Source organism: Sphaerodactylus townsendi, linkage group LG09 (genome assembly GCF_021028975.2).
Source record: "Sphaerodactylus townsendi isolate TG3544 linkage group LG09, MPM_Stown_v2.3, whole genome shotgun sequence".
Taxonomy (NCBI): Eukaryota; Metazoa; Chordata; class Lepidosauria; order Squamata; family Sphaerodactylidae; genus Sphaerodactylus; species Sphaerodactylus townsendi.
In genome coordinates, this window is record NC_059433.1 from 48,461,088 (window position 1) to 48,479,614 (window position 18,527).

The 18,527-nt window shown below is 41.0% G+C and overlaps 1 protein-coding gene across 2 annotated transcripts in view; it reads right to left on the minus strand.

Moving 5' to 3' along the window:
* CDH2 (cadherin 2) overlaps window positions 1-18,527 on the minus strand; it is a 151,121-nt gene that overhangs the window by 52,723 nt on the left and 79,871 nt on the right. The window lies entirely within an intron of this gene.

Sequence of the window (18,527 nt, forward strand, 5' to 3'; positions counted from 1 at the left end):
TTCATGGATCAACAGCTCTAATAACACAAGAAACCACAATCTGTGAGGTCACTCAGCACCTTCAGGATTAATTGAAGCGGGGGGGGGGGCATACAGGAGGTCCTGAGGCCAAGGGGAGGCCAAGGCATTTACTTGCTCTGTCCTCAGGTGGTAATATCTGGTGAAAAACCAAGGAACATGTTGATTCATAGCTGAGGCAAAAAGGTCCACCACCAGAACGCAGAATTTTTTGGTGATGTCTGTCCCAATCAAGATGTGGTGGTGAAACTTGTGAAGGGCATGCCAGATGGCCCCAAAACTCTAGGATATTAATGCTCAACTTTTGTTCCTGCTTGGACCAGGATTCCTTGAAATCTTGATGTTAAAGCAGACCTTATGGTCAGCATTTAAAAGGGACACTTCACATTACATGTTACTTTTTGTCGTCCCTGAGCTAATTTAATCAACATAAATGGCCTATTTTAAAATCTATCTGCAAAGAAAAATACTATCACAAGAATGTTCAGTCCTCATAGTCACAATCTAAGTCATTCATATATGTTTACTAAAACATGTCATCTAGTTTTACTTCCCATAATCCCCTTTGCTTATTGAACTAAGTCATCAAAGGCATACCGGAAAGAAAAAAGGGATAAAGTTCTTTCTATTTGATAAAAATGCTTATGCATCCATTCAAAACAGGAATAATGGCTGTCAGCAAAACACGGATTTGGTATCTCAAACACAACCCAAATTACATCTGATTCACTGATCCTTTTGAATTCTTGCCCTTACCATTCACTGATACAAAATCTTCCTGAGCACTGACATTTCTTTTGTTTTCATTCCAGTGGAAAAATATAACAGAAAGGAGTAAGCATCTAAGGGGAAAAAACGGCTGCATTTAAATGAGTGGTTTTATTTTCTAACACACAGTGTAGAAATTCCAATCTGATTTGTGATATTCGGATTATTTAATGAATAGATAGCAATTATGAATCTGTATACTGTTACATAATTCCACCATTGTTTCTAAACCAGTAAGTGAAATTTCAGTACTAACTGTAGCAACAAACAAAAGTGCTCCCCCAACATATGATTCTAGGCAATGATGAAAGCAGGATTAAATGTGAATGCTATGCACCAAGAGTACACCAAATCCAGTCCTGTAATTAAATGAAGCCGTCAGAGTCTAGTGCTCAAGAGACCTCATGTAGCTTTGCTCACATGTGGTTAAAATAACTTCGCTAATCATCAGTGGTCTGAAGCTCCAGATGTATGTTACTGAGGATAAAAACCTTTTGCATGGGGATGTGTGGAGACTCATTCCAATCAAGACACTAACACATACTTGTTGGAAATAAATCGTCATGAAAGCCTTCAAATTTCTATTTTAACATAACCAAAACCTTGAAGTTGGGCGCAAAGCATATCAGAGTTAACATCCCTACTCTGGCGCCCCCAGGAAGCACACCGCTAGAACTCCTGGTTATCTCCAGGGCAGCCCCTGTTGACCCTTCTTTAGGCCCTTCGGACAGAACTCCCTGTCCGGCACATCCCCCCTCGAGGGAACTGGAACAGGGAAGTTACTAGGGAATTGCCACATTGGATCTGTAAATCCACCATTTGTGACACCCTCCCTGCCGGGCAGCTTTCAAGCTCTCAGCGCTGGCCCTCTAAGGCTTTGCTTTTACTTCAGGAGCTCTACTCGCTTCACCACACGGGACCTCATGCCTGGAGGCCCCTGAGGTGGGAAGGTCTGGCACGCTAAGCTACTGCCTTCCCCCAAATAGGGATGTGTGCTCTTATGCCCTACCGCCCAGTGAACTGCGACAAATAACAAAGCCATAAGAAACCCCAAGTCCCTAAAAAACTGGGAGCGGAGGGAGGGCCTTTCAAACCCAAGGTTGTCGGCCTCGAAAAGATAAGCAAGTCGGACTCCCGCCGACGCGAGCCCTCCTTATATAGGCTGTTCCTGGAAGCTCCTTGATCACGCGGCCGGGTACCCCGCCACGTGACAGGTTTCCAAGCCGCCGGCGGGGGGAGAGGTTTGCATTCCTTCCTCCCCCCCTGCAACGTCGTCCCAGGCTGAAGCCTGGGACGCGATTTCTAACTTAAAGGCCACCTATGTTCATCTTTTAGTGTGTTACCAATATATACAGGTCAAAGAAAAATTTAATAGCATTTCAAACAATTTCTTCTACATGGCTTAATTATCTTCTATAGTAAAACTTCATTTACTTCACTTTCTTGGGAGAAAAAAATTCAGTAAAATTTCACTGGGTTGCCCTCCTCCAACTCTAAGAATTATTTTTCAGAATAATACTGAGAATGCTTCATGCCAGGCTCTGTGCCAAAAAGTAATATGGGTTATCATATGTGAGTTATTGTCCTCTAGATTATATTCCTTTCTGGACAGCAGAAGACATTATGCGTAGTATAGCAAAAATGACTGGCAACTCTTTCTTCTGAAGCTTGCCCAGATGAGTCCTTCAAACAGAGCAAGTATATAAGTAATTCTTTAGTAACTTGGAGGAAAATGGGTTTTGTGAGAAGGAAGAAGATTGCAGACATTGTGCATGAACAGAAGGAGTTCATGGGCAAATCACCCAACAGCCTCTTGAGCCCCTCAAAAGCTCTTAACTTCTTCCGCTTGAGGCTTGTTATCTACAAGACATGACACAAATAGTAACCTCTTGCTCAGAGTAGTTTCCACTTTTCTGTCCTTTTCTATCTGTCACTTATTTATTCTCTTTTCTCCAACTTAACTCCAGATAAAGCTGCAGCATCCACTTTGGATTCAAAGGACACAGTAGTCTGAGTTATATCATTAAGGTTATGACTGATGGAATTCTGTTTTTCCTATGGAACCCATTGTGCGATTTTGGTGGAAATAGTAGGAAGAACTTATTTATTTATAAACATTGATACCCCTCCTTATACTAGTGTCTCTAGGTGGTTTACACAGGTTAAAAACAATTAAAAAGCACAATAAATACATCATAAATAAAAATTAAAACAACAATAAAATAGCATTACAATAACCCCATTTCCTACTTCCCTCTCCCCTCCCCCAACCAGAAGCTGTAGAGGGGATTTCAAGAGAGGCTTGCCTGGGTGAAGGTCCCATAAAAGGTAGGCCCATGGTGAATCTCCCAGGGGGAAAGATGTTAAAATTGAGATTATCTTTCTTTATGAAGAGTGAGCTAACAGTTGCAAAGAGAAAAGCAGGAGAGAAATGAGAGAAAATATTTTAAATTAACTCTCAAAATACACTGAAAGTGAAATGCGGGTGGGGGGAGGAGAGCTTCTACAACCACATTTGTAATAGCAGATCCTCTGTCAGGCCTGATAATCTATGTACATGCCAGATAGCTGGCGGTGGCAGATTTACATGCAGATAATCAAACTGAAAGTGGGGTTATGTCACAGAAACATAGGTTGTGAGGCTTCTTGAAGGAAGAGAAACCTACTATATAATAAATGCAGATTGCCCTGTGAATGCATTATGAGCTCTCTTTTAACATTGTCTGTTTCTAGTATATTAATAAATAGAATCTGACATGTTATTATTACTTTTCACAGCTTATGAAGCACAGCATACTCTTTCTGTGTATATGTGTTTTTAGGTATACACTGAGGAATATCAGGCACTAGAATGGAAAGAACTCTTCTCAACACCGTTGAAGAGCCATGATTCCCTAAAACAGAAGGATACAATTGAAACAGCCCTGTGTGTTCTTCTGTGGTTGGCAAACAAATCAAGAGGCTGTTCAGTTAAGGATGGATATAGATCTCTGGAATTCTGATTAACACTACTAGGAACACAACAATCTTCACAAACATCCAGAGTACAGAAGGGAATTAGCAAGGGAGGAGGCCCAAAATTGATCATGCCTGTCCTGATATGAAAGTTTACAATGATACTTAATGATGAGGACATGCCGGTACACATCTGTGAGGTCCAGCAATTACAAGAACTCATTTTTCTGCAACTTTCAGAAATGGACCTCAGCATTTCTGTTTCTTCTTGATGAACTGATTCAAAAAAATCTGCTGTAGGACGGCTACAGCTCTGCCGAGTATCTGCGACAGCCAGTTTCTATCACCCAACAGTCTGATAAATATGTTTCCAATTGCTAGAGGAGACTTTGAGGCCATTCTCATGCTGACAGTAGCCTGGCATCTTTTTTTAGAATGGTATCCCCTTCCACCTCTGCTTTGTCCAAACTAGGAAGTCTTTGCTTGAGGCTGTCCCTGTTTGGTGGCAGGCCTGTTCCATAATGATCATTTCAAGTTACAAAGAATGGGAAGATTTTGGGGGGAACAAAATGTGTTCATTCTATACTTGGAACTTTCTTTCCTAGAAGATAAAGACACTGATTTCTTCTTTTCCTTAATTTGCAACACAAACTTGGCCAAAGTTTTTCCAAACAGCACAGCCACTACAAATGTGAAAGTGGCAAGGCTGGCTTGAGATGACATGTCCAGTGATCTGTTTTTAAACCACATGTTTTACCTTGGTGCAACTGAAGGACCCATTGTCCTAGAGGAAAATCTAAAGAGCTCAGACTTGTGTAATAAAAGTACATGGTTTGGCTTGCATTTGGATCCTTTCATTTGTCTCCTTTCCTCCTAGTAGAGAACAGCTACATGTTTCCTGGTACTCAAACCTTTTTAGAGACTTTGTCATCCTCTTCCTTAAGTCCAGGTCAGAAACCTGAGCAGACCTACCCACTCTATGACTTGAGAGCAAAACTAGGGAGATAATGGATGTGTGTGTGATGTGAAACAACAGGTATGTTGGGGGACAGAGAGGAGATACAGAGAAAAAAACAGGACTGAGAGATATAGGAAATTAAGAGGCAGCAGATCTTAGTCAGAGAACTCTAGTGATTAGAGATCCTTGCAAGTGGTGCTGTCGCTTCTGTGGCAGGAAGCAAACTACAGAAGAACTGACTGTATCCTAGTGATACAAGAAGTTAGAAAACGGTCCTGCCTGCAGATCATAATTAAAAAGAATCACCTGTAAATCAAGATGCTATTCCTTCTCCCATGCGAAAAGTGAGAACTATGTGAAAACCTTATTAGAATTTTTCAGATATATTTGGGTCTCTGGATGGTATGTGGGATTTTCTGGAATACAGGGGAACCTCGGTAATTGCCGCCTTCAGTTTACACCAGTTTCGGAGTTCGTCATTTATGCCTGGCTGTTTTTCTTCCTCAGTTGTTGCCAGGTGCCTTGATGTTCACCTACGTCATTTGCGCAAATTTACACTTTTTGTGTAAATTTGCTACACTGTTTGCGCAGCACATGCACCTTGGTTTATGCCAGTTTTGGAGTTTGCTGAGTGCCGCCGGACGGATTACCGGCGATTACCGAGGTTCCACTGTATTGGTAAAGGGGTCATGAAAAATCCCAGGAATATTCAGGCATATTGGGAGTCAATATTTGAAAATTCCCTGGATATTTTTTCTTCTTCACCCGCTGCTCCAAATGTCTAGGATTTTCTGGGGCGCATTGAGCACAGTCTTCACAAGCGGTGGTGCACTGGCATATTTGATGCCGGTGCACCCCCGTGGCTATTCACATGCTGTCTTGCGGGGCCGTCTTCACATGGGGCCCACTGCTCAAAACCATGTGGATGCTGGCGTTTTTCAAAAGACTTGCTAAACTAGGAGGGAATACGCCACTGTAGCTGCGCTTCGACAGCAATGTGAAGTCCTCCCCACAACAGCGTTTTTACTGGCTCCACGCCATTGTATATGGCCCATGCGGAATTCACCTGGGATTGCTATCTTGTTCCCATGGTGATTTGTCTTAGATCATATCCTTTAATTTGTTTTCACTGGTTTGAGTTGCTTTGTGTCAGGTATGCTTTCTGTAGTTGATTATTGGGTTGAAATCCACTTGGGCTGGATTTCCTGCAAAAGCATTCTTATTTAGATTGGAGTAGATTTTCAGGTTTGACATTGCTATAGATTCTCAAGTTGAACGTTGACTGAATTATCTGAGTATATATTTAGCAGACTTGCAACAGTATTCCTGTTTGGTTTAGCTTGGGTGATTCTTGGGTTACCCATTGATATTCCAGTATTTGGAACCCAAGAACACTGACATTTTTCAGGTCTCTGATATCTGTTTCTGAAAAATACCATTTTTTAAAGATAAACATCCCTAAAGAACATAACAAGTACATTTTTCACTCTCTCTCAGGTGATCAATTCATCACAGGAATATGGATAGGGGGAAATTTCACAATTGACTTTATACAGTGGATTTCTCAAAGGTCATATGCTGCTTTTCTAAAAGTAGAATTTTAGTTCTTCTAGAATCAGTCAGGCTTTTTTTGCCATTTCCCTGTGTTGTCTCAGTCTAGCTTTGTTTGAATCTCAAGTGCAGTATTTTGTATTTTTCATTTAGCTAAGGTAACTGGAAACTCTCCCTCCCTCCCCGAAAAAAGAACTTGCTTCATTTATCATAGGAAACAAACAACATACCTATATATCAAACTGTCTGCTCATTTCCTTTCTTGTTTGTCAGAGCAATACTAAATTTTGATAGTTAAATTAAAGTGATTCAGGCATGGCTGCAGAATCCTGTTTCTTAAATAGGATGCTACCTGGAATACATTGCATAAATTTGCACAGCACTGTTTTGGTGTTGTGTCTTAAAATATGTCTAAATTTATGCTGACATTGTAACATAAGGTACTCCTTAGCTGGATGCTATAGCATTTGCATCTTTTCTCTTTTATCAACACTTCACATCCAGACATCTTGCTTCCTCCATGCATTATCATATATATTTTTGTTCGTGTCTATTGTGCTCATTTACATTTCAACAAGGAAACACTTCTGCTTTTTAAAAGCTGGTCAACACACACATGTATAGTACAAATGTATCAATATATACTTTTAACATCTAAAAACATTTTACTATAGTTTGTAGATTTTTTCTGTACTCTTCATTGTGTGTGTAAAGTGCCCAATCCTGAGCACGTTTACTTGTAAGGTATGTGTTCAATCAAGCTTAAGAAGTTTGTTGTGTTATTGAAATACAAAGTTTGTCTTTCAGTGATCTCTAATTAAAGATACAAATTACATCTGGTTTAGGATTCCATGTTAATTTCTTCTTCTCATTAGCTAAGTGTGTTCTCTTATTGTATTGTATACAATATTGTATATTGTATACAATACAAACTGTATATGGATTGGTAATAAGGCAATACAATTAGAAGAAGAGTTTGGTTTTATACTCTGCTTTTCTCAGTCTTAAGGAGTCTCAAATAAATTTTCAAACTCCTTCCCTTCCTTTCTATACAACAGACACTTTATGAGATAGGTAGGACTGAGAAAGTTCTCAGAGAACTATGATTAGCCCAAGGTCACCCAGCAGGCCTCATATGTAAAAATGGGGGAACAAACCTGGTTCACCATATTAGAGTCTGCCACTCATGTGGAGGAGAGGAGAATCAAACCCAGTTTTCCAGATTAGAGTCCACCTGCTCTTAACCACTATACCATGCTGTGTATTAAGAGTCCATAACAATTGTAACCTTCATTCTTGTAGCATGAAACACTGGTTCTCCCTCTGAGGTGGAGAACATCTTGTTGGATGATTACCACCATCCAATCAGGGAGTCATGAACTACTTTTTTCCCAGCTTCCATGCCTCTATGGGCGTACCCATTTCCAGTTCTGTTCCTGCCTCAACATAGAGAACATTTCAGTGCAGCATTGCTGCTCTTTATTATCTAAATCTATCCTAGCTTCCTATTCTAACTATTCTTAAATTCACTTTCAAGAGATTATCACCTTGGCAACAGTTATCCTTGCCTTCGATGGGTTTTCCATCTCTCAACGCCCCCACATATCATGCTTTTTGAGAGGGGCTTTTCTCAAAGTTCTTCCAACAATACATAGATTTGCCACTTGGAAACTGAATAGGGTCCTGTCAGATTTCATAGGGTTCTGTCAGATCTCATAAAACTCCATTCAAGTCTACTGTGGAAATACCACTCAAACGGCTTAGAATGAAGACACTCTTCTTAGTGGCCAAAACTTCCGCAAGGAGAGTGTCAGAAATTGGAGCTGTGTCTATAAGACAAGACTTCCGTGTATTCCTCAAGGATGTGGTCATCCTAAAAACAGACCACACCTTCTGCCCTAAGGTCAATTCATCTTTTCACAGAGCCCAAAAAATCAACCTTCCATTCTTCTTTCCTAGACCCAAACGTTCAAAGGAATGAAATGGACTCGAGAAGGACTTTCAAGTGTTTATTCTCAGGACTAAAAAAAAAAAAAGCAAAACGGAATCTTTCTTTATTGCCATCTCACCTCCAAACATTGGTCAGCAAATGTCCAAGGCAGCTATCAGCAAATTCATCAAGCAAGGTATCATGGAGCCTACAACAGTCAGTGTTTGGAACCTCCTCAAGGTATGAGTGCCCATTCTCTAAGGAGTTCCACAAACAATGTAGCTTTCAGCAGATAAGCTTCAGTAGAGGAAAGGTACAAAGCAGCCAGATAGTCATCCATGTCAACTTTCATTAAGAACTACAAGATAAACACTTACCAGTCTGCAAATGCTGTCTTTGACAGAAGAGTTCTGCAACCTATGCTTGACAAGCAAGATGATGACGTTGCTCTGGGAGGTCTCAACAAGATGTTCTCCGCCACAGAATGAGAATGGGCTATTGGTTACCGACCATAAAGGGTCCTTCTCCTCTGAGGAAAAGAAGATGTCTTGGCTGTCCTGTAGTCATTGTCTGTATCCTGCCCCTCCCTCTACCACTGACTACCCTTTATATTCTATATACTATGTTTTGTATTTTAACATGTCACCTCATTATAGTTATACAGTTAAGTCATTATAGTTGTACTGCTAAGGAATAGGAAATAGTTCACTGCTTGTGGAGTTGCCAGAATTGGAAATGGGTGGCTCCCACAGAGGCAAGAAAATTAGAAGCAAGGTAGTTCTTGCCTCCCCGACCGGATGGTGGGAATCACCCAACAAGATGTCCTCCTTTCCTCAGAAGAGAAGGACCCTTCACAATAGAACCAATGACCCGTTTTAATCAGTAAAGCCTTGATTTAGGCCCCTTCCGCACATGCAGAATAATCCACTTTCAATCCATTTCCAGTGCACTTTGCAGCTGAATTTTACTGTGTGGAACAGCAAAATCCACTTGCAAACAATTGTAAAAGTGGATTGAAAGGGAATTATTCTGTATGTGCGGAAGGGGCCCAATTTTCTTTGGAATTAGGAGCCAGGACAAAAAATTAGGAGATAAGACTAATGCATAACGAATGTAATATTTTCACTGTACTATCCTGCCACACCTTTCGGAAATCCCTGGTCTAACAAAGGCCATAACTGATAATACCTGTGTTTATGAAAAGGGAGCTACATCCAGAAATTTAAAGTTGTTTGGAATCTGAGATTCACAGTTAATTATTGGAAATACTAGATTTGTAAAGAAATATGATTCTGATTAAGTAAAATTTGAGATTATGGCTTTTGTCCATTTCAGTAAGAAATATTCAAATATTAACCAGACTACAATAGTTTACAGTTTTGAGGGCTCAGCTTAAAGGGGGTTGGGGAAGTGGGAGACAGTAACCCCAACCACACACAAGACCCAACAGGAAGTGTCAGAACACTTTGATAGATTGAAAATGGCCTCAACTTTATTGGTTACAGCAGCTGACAGAACCTTGGCACAACATGGAGCAGCAGATCCAGTTACCAGACAACCACCCAGTCAGTTATATACTCCTCTGCCTCACCCCACCTTGCCTGCTGGGTGAGGGGAAGATCACATGGAATGGCAGGTAGATGGATTCCATACAGGCTCCAGCAACTCTGTGGTCTCCCTTGCCATTTGCAATGGGCCCCTTGACAGCCTCTCAGCTGGGCTTGTTCCCAAAGCACTCACCCAAAATCCCTTAAGGGGATCCCTGAAGATAAGGGAAAGGAGCACGCAGGCAGCTCCCCACCCCCCACAATTGCATCCAGCTGCATGCTGATACTGCCAACAAGTTGGGACGTGCAAAGAATGTTGCAGGTACAAAAACATAAAACACAACAAAACATAACACCCCTAAGCAAAGGGAGGGCAGAGTGGGAAAAAACTACAAGGCCACAATACCTGATGAGGTTCACAGCCTGATCACAAAAGGAACTCTTGACTAAGCAATACTGAGATGGAACGGTCTCATTTACAGAATGCCCTTGGGGTAGGAAACATGGTATATTAGGTGAAATTTGCCTGGGGCTTTCTAAGGTACCACCTGCAATGGATAGACCCACAGATTAGGGATTGGAGGGGAGGAAAAAGGGGCCGGCAACCCAACCTGCAGGGCAATCTTTCACACTCTTTTTTGCTATGACCTCAGGCAACGCCCTGGCAGGTTTTAAATTGCCTGAGTCTATCAGGATGCAAGGCCCCCATGAAGGAGATCCAGATCCTAAGTGTAAAACTCACCCAAATTAATGTCGTAGCTGCCCTAAGGAGGTAGCATGCTAGGTGAGAGCAAAGAGCAGCCATTTGGACAGGGGTACATGCCAGTGCCCACCCTAGCCAGGGGGCATCACTTCCAGGGGCTTGAACATGGGCTGAAGCACCACTGGGCCCTCCCTCCCTTTGTAAGGCACCATAGATGAGGGCCTTCCATCCCAAAAAGGCTTCTGGCTAGAGGAAAGGTGGGGCAAGGAGACCTTGGATGCTAGCTCTGGCAGTGCTCACAACTATGGTCACATTTGCAATGGAGCCTCTGGCACATACCCTGGTTAAATTCCCAGCAAACCCTCATAGAAGGGTCACATCTGGCATCCTACCTCCCTGCCCTGGAAGAGTTCATTTTGCCCCATATATGAGGTCCCACCAGCACCAGCCACAGTTTATCACTGATAAGGTCTCACCTAGCCTTTGCAGTCTGATATGTCAGTTTACGGAATGCCTCATCATATTCTATAGCATCCGCCACTCATGCTCAGGATAGGTTGAAAGGACCACATTCATATAGACTGTGTAGCCAGTTAACCAGTTGTGAAATGTATGGTTAACTTGGTCCCTCCTCCTACCCTATTTTAGCCCCTTTTTGCGACCAGTTGCACCTACCTTCCTTAGTTTCAGGAGGGAAAAGATATTCACATAGCAACCATCTAATATTTGTTCCCTGACCTTATGAAGGAGATGAATACCTGGTGGGTCCTCATCATCATCAAAAGTGGGAGGGGAGGACTTCTCAGTAGCCCCATCCACCCAAATTTTGACCACAAAAGCTCCCTTCTGCCCCGAGGTAAATCTAAGACAGATGGCCCAGACTGGCAGCCCTGGGACATACTCCCCTGGAGAGGCCTTGGAACTGCTTTCCAAGGATGACTCCGCTGTTGATCCAATGCTGCCCAAGTCAATCTTGCCCTGTAATTTCTATAATCTTTTGTGCTTCTTGGAATGTCAAGATGATGATCCTACTTGCAGCCACACCCCAGTTGCTGCCAATGCCTGCCCCATTCCACGAGCCTGCCCCACAATCTTGTTGAGAAGGCTTGCTCTGAGCCAGTTCTGCCCCCTACTGGCTTCCATGTTTCCTCTTCACCACTAAAGAGTCACTGCCATCCAATCTCAGCCCTGCTACAAAAACCCATGATGCTGACTGAGGCCTTCTTGGAGCACTGAGGTCATAAACAGGAACGGGGTGGGCCATGGGGAAAGCCCATTCCGATAAGGTCCCTGGCCCCATGTCCACACCCTGGCCTGGCCCATGCATAACCTGATTGGCCCAGCTGGGGGAAGAAGATCACCTAGCTAGGAGGAAGAAGGTTGCCAGGCCAGGAGGAAGATCAAACAATTGGAAGGCTCAGGCAGCCTGCACCTGCACTATGGCCCTTCCGGCTATTGTGCCATTGAGTGGGACAAGCCTGCCAGCCATCAGAGGGTTGCCTCTTTTCCTGCACCACTGTGGGTCTGTAAATAGGGCCAAGGAAGGTCTGGAGCCCCTTGCTTAGTAAATACACACTGAGTAACTGACTTGTACAACCAGCCAATATTATCACTGAGCAATTCTTTGTTTTTAGAACTTTTTCTCCTCATGCATGACAAGAACTGAAAACCAGCTAAAGGTGATCATGACCAGTTGTTGCAACTTTTGAAACATTTTCATATTGAACTCTTCTTATCCACTGCATGAAGTATGGCCCATATCACAACAAGATAAATTTTATATGCATATAATATACTGTCAACTAGATAAAACAAACTCAGTCACTAAAACAATACACAGAATTGTAGTTTAGAACAAAACTGCATAGCATGAAATGACAACCTGTTATCAGCCACTGGGAACCTGAATCAGCACTGGCAGCTAAAACAACTGAACTCTCCCACTGCCATTTCAGTAAATTGATGGCACCATCTGCATGGAATGCAGAATACAAGTCTTCCCAATTTACTTTCTAAAAACCGAGGTTGTGCAATACTGACTTTGCTTAAGTCACTCTTTTACATTCTGATTCTGTGTTGATGACTAACATGCGAGCAAAAATTACACAACATTTATTCCTAGTATTCAGTAACCTTGACTTGATGGTGTGGATACAAACCCCAAAGAAGGTGAGTCTATTACAGGAAAGCAAGGTATACTGACAATAATACATATTCTACTGTTTTAATATTTTTCTTTTTATTTCAGATCAGTGGTCTGTGTAGTTCAGCATCCTGTCTCATGCAGTGGCCAGCCAGTTCCTCTGGAGGACCAACAACAGTGCAAAGAGGCCAAGGCCTTCCCCTGATGTTGCCTCATCAAACTGGGATTAAAGGCTGACTGCCTCCAAATGTGGAGGTTTCCTTTAGTCCCCTTGGCTAACAGCAACTGATAGGCCTATCCTCCATGAATATAATTTTCTTTTAAAGCTGTCTATGGCTGTGGCCATCATAACCTCCTCTGGCAGTGAATTCTACATTTTAATCATTCTCTGTATTGTCCGTTCTGCATTTACTGCCCATCAGCTTCACTGAATGCCCTCAAGTTTTATTATTCTGGCAGAGGGAGTAAAAGTTTTCTTGGTCAATTCTCTCTACCATCACACATTATTTTATAAAACTTTATCATTTTCCCCCCTCTTATATTTATAAACTAAAAAGTCCCAGCATTTCCTCATAGGGAAAGAATTATACACATGTCTTACAAAGTTAAAAAAAATCAACATGATGAGACAGGAATGAAAAATTACAGAAATATGAGCATAAAATCTCATGGTCAGTAAAAGGTATCTAGAGTCATTTTTCTAGCCTGACAGTATCACTGTACCAAACTGCAGATCTACCCTGCAAGATCTCAATGACAGTTTGTGACAATCAGTTCACTTGCTGAACACATGAGCCAATTAGTAATCGATTATAATAAATACATGGGATAACTGATCAAATTTCATTAACAATGTTACTATTTCACCATTAAATGGCTTCTCCTAAATGATTAATATCAAAATACAGTTTTCATAATTGGTTGTTTAAGAGCAAATCAAATGGAAAATATAACAGACATGAAAATGACACAACTTGCTGCACAGACAAGCTGTGCCAGATATGGAGACCAGGAGACTACCTAAGGCAGCAAGATAGCAAGAGCGGTAAACTGTTTAGAGCTTGTTTGTCTTTTTTTCAAAAGGGCATAACACTTATCTCAGCATGCATAGGGCAGTAACATTTCTAGGCATATTTGCATGCAAACCAAAAAAAAAAACTAATGTGGAGAATTTTAGGTTGTCTATTTAATGCATCTGCAAAGACTTCCAGACCTTTTATTTTAAATGTTTTATTCAGAAAATACCAAGCCATGTGATGGGAATAGTGGCAAATCCTCCTTATTAGAGTGATGGATTATGTACTTGCAAAATATTTTTGCCAGAGGGGTTGCTGTTTAAACAAATCACTTAGCACATATTTATAAAAGAAAATGCAACAATATGCAGATTTACACAAACCCCCTTTAAAAAAAACCCAAGGCATGTTTAAAGTAAGTTGGGAAGTTATGCAGAATAATAATGCTTTAAAATTGGCAGGCTCTTAACTGTAGCTGTATTATTTAATACTGCTTCCACGGCAACAGTAATAAAGACTAGTTTTGTTATTATTGTCAATTTAATTTACTTTTGAATCACAGTTATTTCTTATTTTCAAATGAAACATCACAGGCAACTAATGATAAGGAGAAAATTTCACTACTGGCCTTGAGCTATCATTTCATCTTTTCACCCCGCAAATATCAGCAGGCAACCTTTTTAAGAACCAAAATACTCAAATAATCATGTCCAAAAAACCCAAACCGCTGATATATTTGAAGACTGAAAAGGTAACTGATACATATAGATGTCCACTTAACAGGAGAGAGTACCCCCCCTCCAAGGTTTCAAAATGAAAATATTTTTTAATCTAAAATAGAAACAGTTTATCTGTTATAACATATTACACTCGAGAAGCAACATTTCTCTAAAGACTGTTATATCTGCATCAATGAAAGAAAATGAAAACTAATTATTGTCTCAAGGTCTTTGTAACTGTGGGACTCAATGCATAACACATCTGGTGAATTGCTACAAACTAAAGACACACATGAAACAAATGATTTATCTTGCAATTGAACAGCTAATGCAGGGCAGCCATATTACTAGTGTGAAATTATGCAAAGGCTGATAGAAAAGCTTGTTCTAAGCAGAATCAACTAACTGCAGCCTGTTAATGCATAAAACACAAACAGTGCTCCAGTGAAAATAAAATTTTCACCAAATCCCACCAAAGGATGTATAAACCTCTAAAACTAATCTGATTATCTAAGCAAAATACTAATTTTACAGCATTCTTTACTACAAGCAAATAAAACGGTAAACATGAACTGCCATCTTCATTTTCATGTTCATGAAAAAACTGAGTTTAGGAAAATGTTTTTTTAACAGGATTTTTTATTTTTCAAATAGATTATATGTTTATAGGAAAAAGTGAAAAGCTGAGGCATTAAAGTTCAATTATAATCATATTGATGCAAATTTCGCTTTTGTTTCTATATTCCAGAATTATTTACTGCTGGACCACAAAGAACATATCTGCAATGGTGACACCAAAAGAAATACCATGTTACTGATTTCCAGGTGGTAAATTGGGACCAAAACATGGGTTATGCCCAAAGCTGAAAAAAGCTGTGGTGAGGGAAAAATGGCAACACTTCATGAAAATGGCAAAACTTTTCTTTATGTTCCTTTGTTAGGTTTTCTTTAATCAGAGAAAAATAGAGACAGACAAATGCTGGTTTTCCTCTTATCAGTGCAGCTATCACTATAACACAGTGGCAATGGTGCAGTGCAGAGGCGTTCCTCCCATTGGGCAAAGTGGGCAGCTGCCCAGGGCACAACCTTGTGGTGGGCGACAAAATTGCAGGTTTGTTTGGGGGGGATTTTGTATTTTCAGTGTTTTTTCTGTTTTTGGCCTGCAGGGGGCACAGATTTTAGGCTAGCAGCACCAAAATTTCAGGGATTTTTTGGGAGACTCTCCTGATGATATGACCTGAGTTTAGTGACGTTGGTTTAGGGAGTCCAAAGTTATGGACTCCCAAAGGGAGTGCCCCATCCCCCATTGTTTCCAATGGGAGCTAATAGGAGATGGGGGCTACACCTTTGAGGGTCCATAACTTTGGGCCCCCTGAACCAAACTTCACTAAACCTGGGTGGTATCATCAGTAGGGTCTCACGAAGATACTCTGAAATTTTGGTGCTGCTATCTTAATAATTGCACCCCTGACAACAGGCACCCTCTAAATTTCCCCAGATTCTCTTTTTAAATCCGCTCCCCTCCTGCCGATGCTTGTTTTCTTTCTTTCTTTTATTCTCTAACTGCTTAATAAAGGTTGTTGTTGTTATTATTGTTGTTGTTGCTGTTGTTGTAGATTTCACAGCTGTCAGATCTTAGCTGGCTGTTGGCCTTCATTACAATTCGAGCCTTACCCCGAGGCCTGGGAAGTTGTAATGTATCGGCGTAGTATTCATGTGGATCCCAGCAGGGCTGCCTTTTGAATTTGAACAATGTTAATTTTGTCAATTCGAAGATGTTTCAAGTGCTGCCCTAGTGTTTTGGGGATGGTGCCCAGCGTGCCGATTACCACTGGGATTACCACCTCAGCTGGTTGCTGTGCGCATAGACGGCTTCGAAGCTTTTCGATTTTCAGAATTGTGAGTATCTAGTGACCACTTCCTAGTGTTCTTTTTTTTCAACTACCCTGCTGTCACCGGGGACTGCTATGTCGATGATGGTCACTTTCTTGTCCTCGATCACAGTGATGTCTGGTGCATTGTGTTTCAACACATTGTCTGTTTGGATTCGAAAGTCCCACAGGATCTTGACCTTCTCATTTTCCTATTCACTTTCTCTGGACAATGTTCCCACCAGTTTTTTTAGCTGTTCTTTCCATGTTGTACAATTTCTTTTATAAGAATTATTATTATTATTATTATTATTATTATTATTATTATTATTATTATTATTATTATACACATAACAACACAGCACAAGTAAGTTCAGCCCCATTCTGAATATCGAAGTCCTTCCTAAGGACTCTATAGGATGATGATGATGATGATGATGATGATGATGATGATGATGATGATGATTGTAGATCAGCAGCCGCCAGATCTTTAGCTGGTTACCTTCATTACAATTCGAGCCTCACCCAGAGGCCTAGGAAGCTGTAATGTATCGGCTAGGCATTCGCATGATCCCAGCAGGGCTGCCTCTGAATTTGACAGATGTTAATTTTGTCAATCCAAAGATGTTTCAAGTGCTGCCCTAGTGTTTTTTTGGATGGCATTATCATTATTCAAATTTCATTATTATTATTATACACATAACAACACAGCACAAGTGTCTGGAATTCATCTCTGAATATCGAGTCCTTCCCAAGGACCTAGGATGATGATGATGATGATGATGATGATGATGATGATGATGATGATGATTGTAGATTTCACAGCTGCCAGATCTTTAGCTGGTTGTTGGCCTTCATTACAATTCGAGCCTCACCCAGAGGCCTAGGAAGTTGTGTAACCTTATCGTGAAAAATATGACCGTCGCAGGATCCCAGCAGGGCTGCCTTCTGAATTTGACAGATGTTAATTTTGTCAATTCAAAGATGTTTCAAGTGCTGCCCTAGTGTTTTTGGGATGGCACATTTATTATTATTATTATTATTATTATTATTATTATTATTATTATTATTATTATTATTATTATTATTATTAAATCCACCCTCTTTGGCATGGATTTAAAGGGAGAATCTGAGGTCCCCAGTTTAAACATTGAAAGGGATGCTGTTTCAGAGTGGGGGAAAATCCACCCCAAAGTAGCATCACTTTCAATGTTGTTTAAACTGGGGACCCCAGATTCTCCCTTTTAGGTGGATTTAAAAGGAGAATCTGGCTCCCTAGTTTAAACACCATTGAAAATGATGCTGTTTGGGGGTGGATTCCAGCATCGTTTAAACTAGGGAGCCCAGATTCTCCTTTTAAATTCACCTGAAAGGGAGAATCTAGGGTCCCCAGTTTAAATAACACTGAAAGTGATGCTGTTTCCCCCAATTACAACACCAAAAAATATGTTTTCATAGCAGTAATAAAACATTTTGAAAGCATTCTGAAAATGTTTTCCAAAAATTATTTCTGCTGTGTGGCATGGCCCATTGCTGTGTTCAGATTTGTGAGTTGGGGGATGTTCTATAATGTGATGGTGACTTTGAAACGACCTGGAGGAAAAAATCATTGTGTGGTCACAGCAGGGAGGCGCCCATGGGGGGGCATCAAACTCAGGTTTTGCCCAGGGCTCCAGTTTGCCTAGGTACGCCTCTGGTGCAGTGGTTAACAGCAGTGGACTCTAATCTGGAGAGCTGGGTTTGATTCTTCATTCCTCCACGTAAAGCCTGTTGGGTGACCTTGGGCCAGTTACAGTTCTCTCAGAACTCTCAGATCCACCTACCTCACAAGCTGTCTGCTTGTGATTGTAAGCTGCTTTGAGACTCTTTAAAGAAAAAGAAAAGTGGGGTAGAAAAACCAACTCTTCTTCCACTTAGCAGTTATTTAAGCCCCTAAGGACTGGCCACACTGCCTCCGTTGGGCCACCAGGACTTTCTGAAAGCTGGGAACTCACATAATCTGTTATGTTTATTGTTATAACAGTATATCAATATAACTATATGAAACTGACCATTAAAAAACCAAATCCAAAAAAGCCCTCCGGTGTTGGGGTAAGAAAATGGCCAGGGCAAGAAGACAGTGAAGAAAAATGGCTGCCATGTGTGAAAGAAAATCCAAATGTTAACACTAACACAGGAGGCATCTGGCTTTACTGAAACCTTTCCTAAAAGGGTTCAGAAATATAGGAGAGAAGTCAGAGAAACCTTCAGAAGTGAACAAATGCTGTGGGGAAGCATGGGGAAGGGGAACATTCCCAACAGCAATGAATCCATGAGGAAATGGAGAAAGAGATGTAACCAGATGTAAG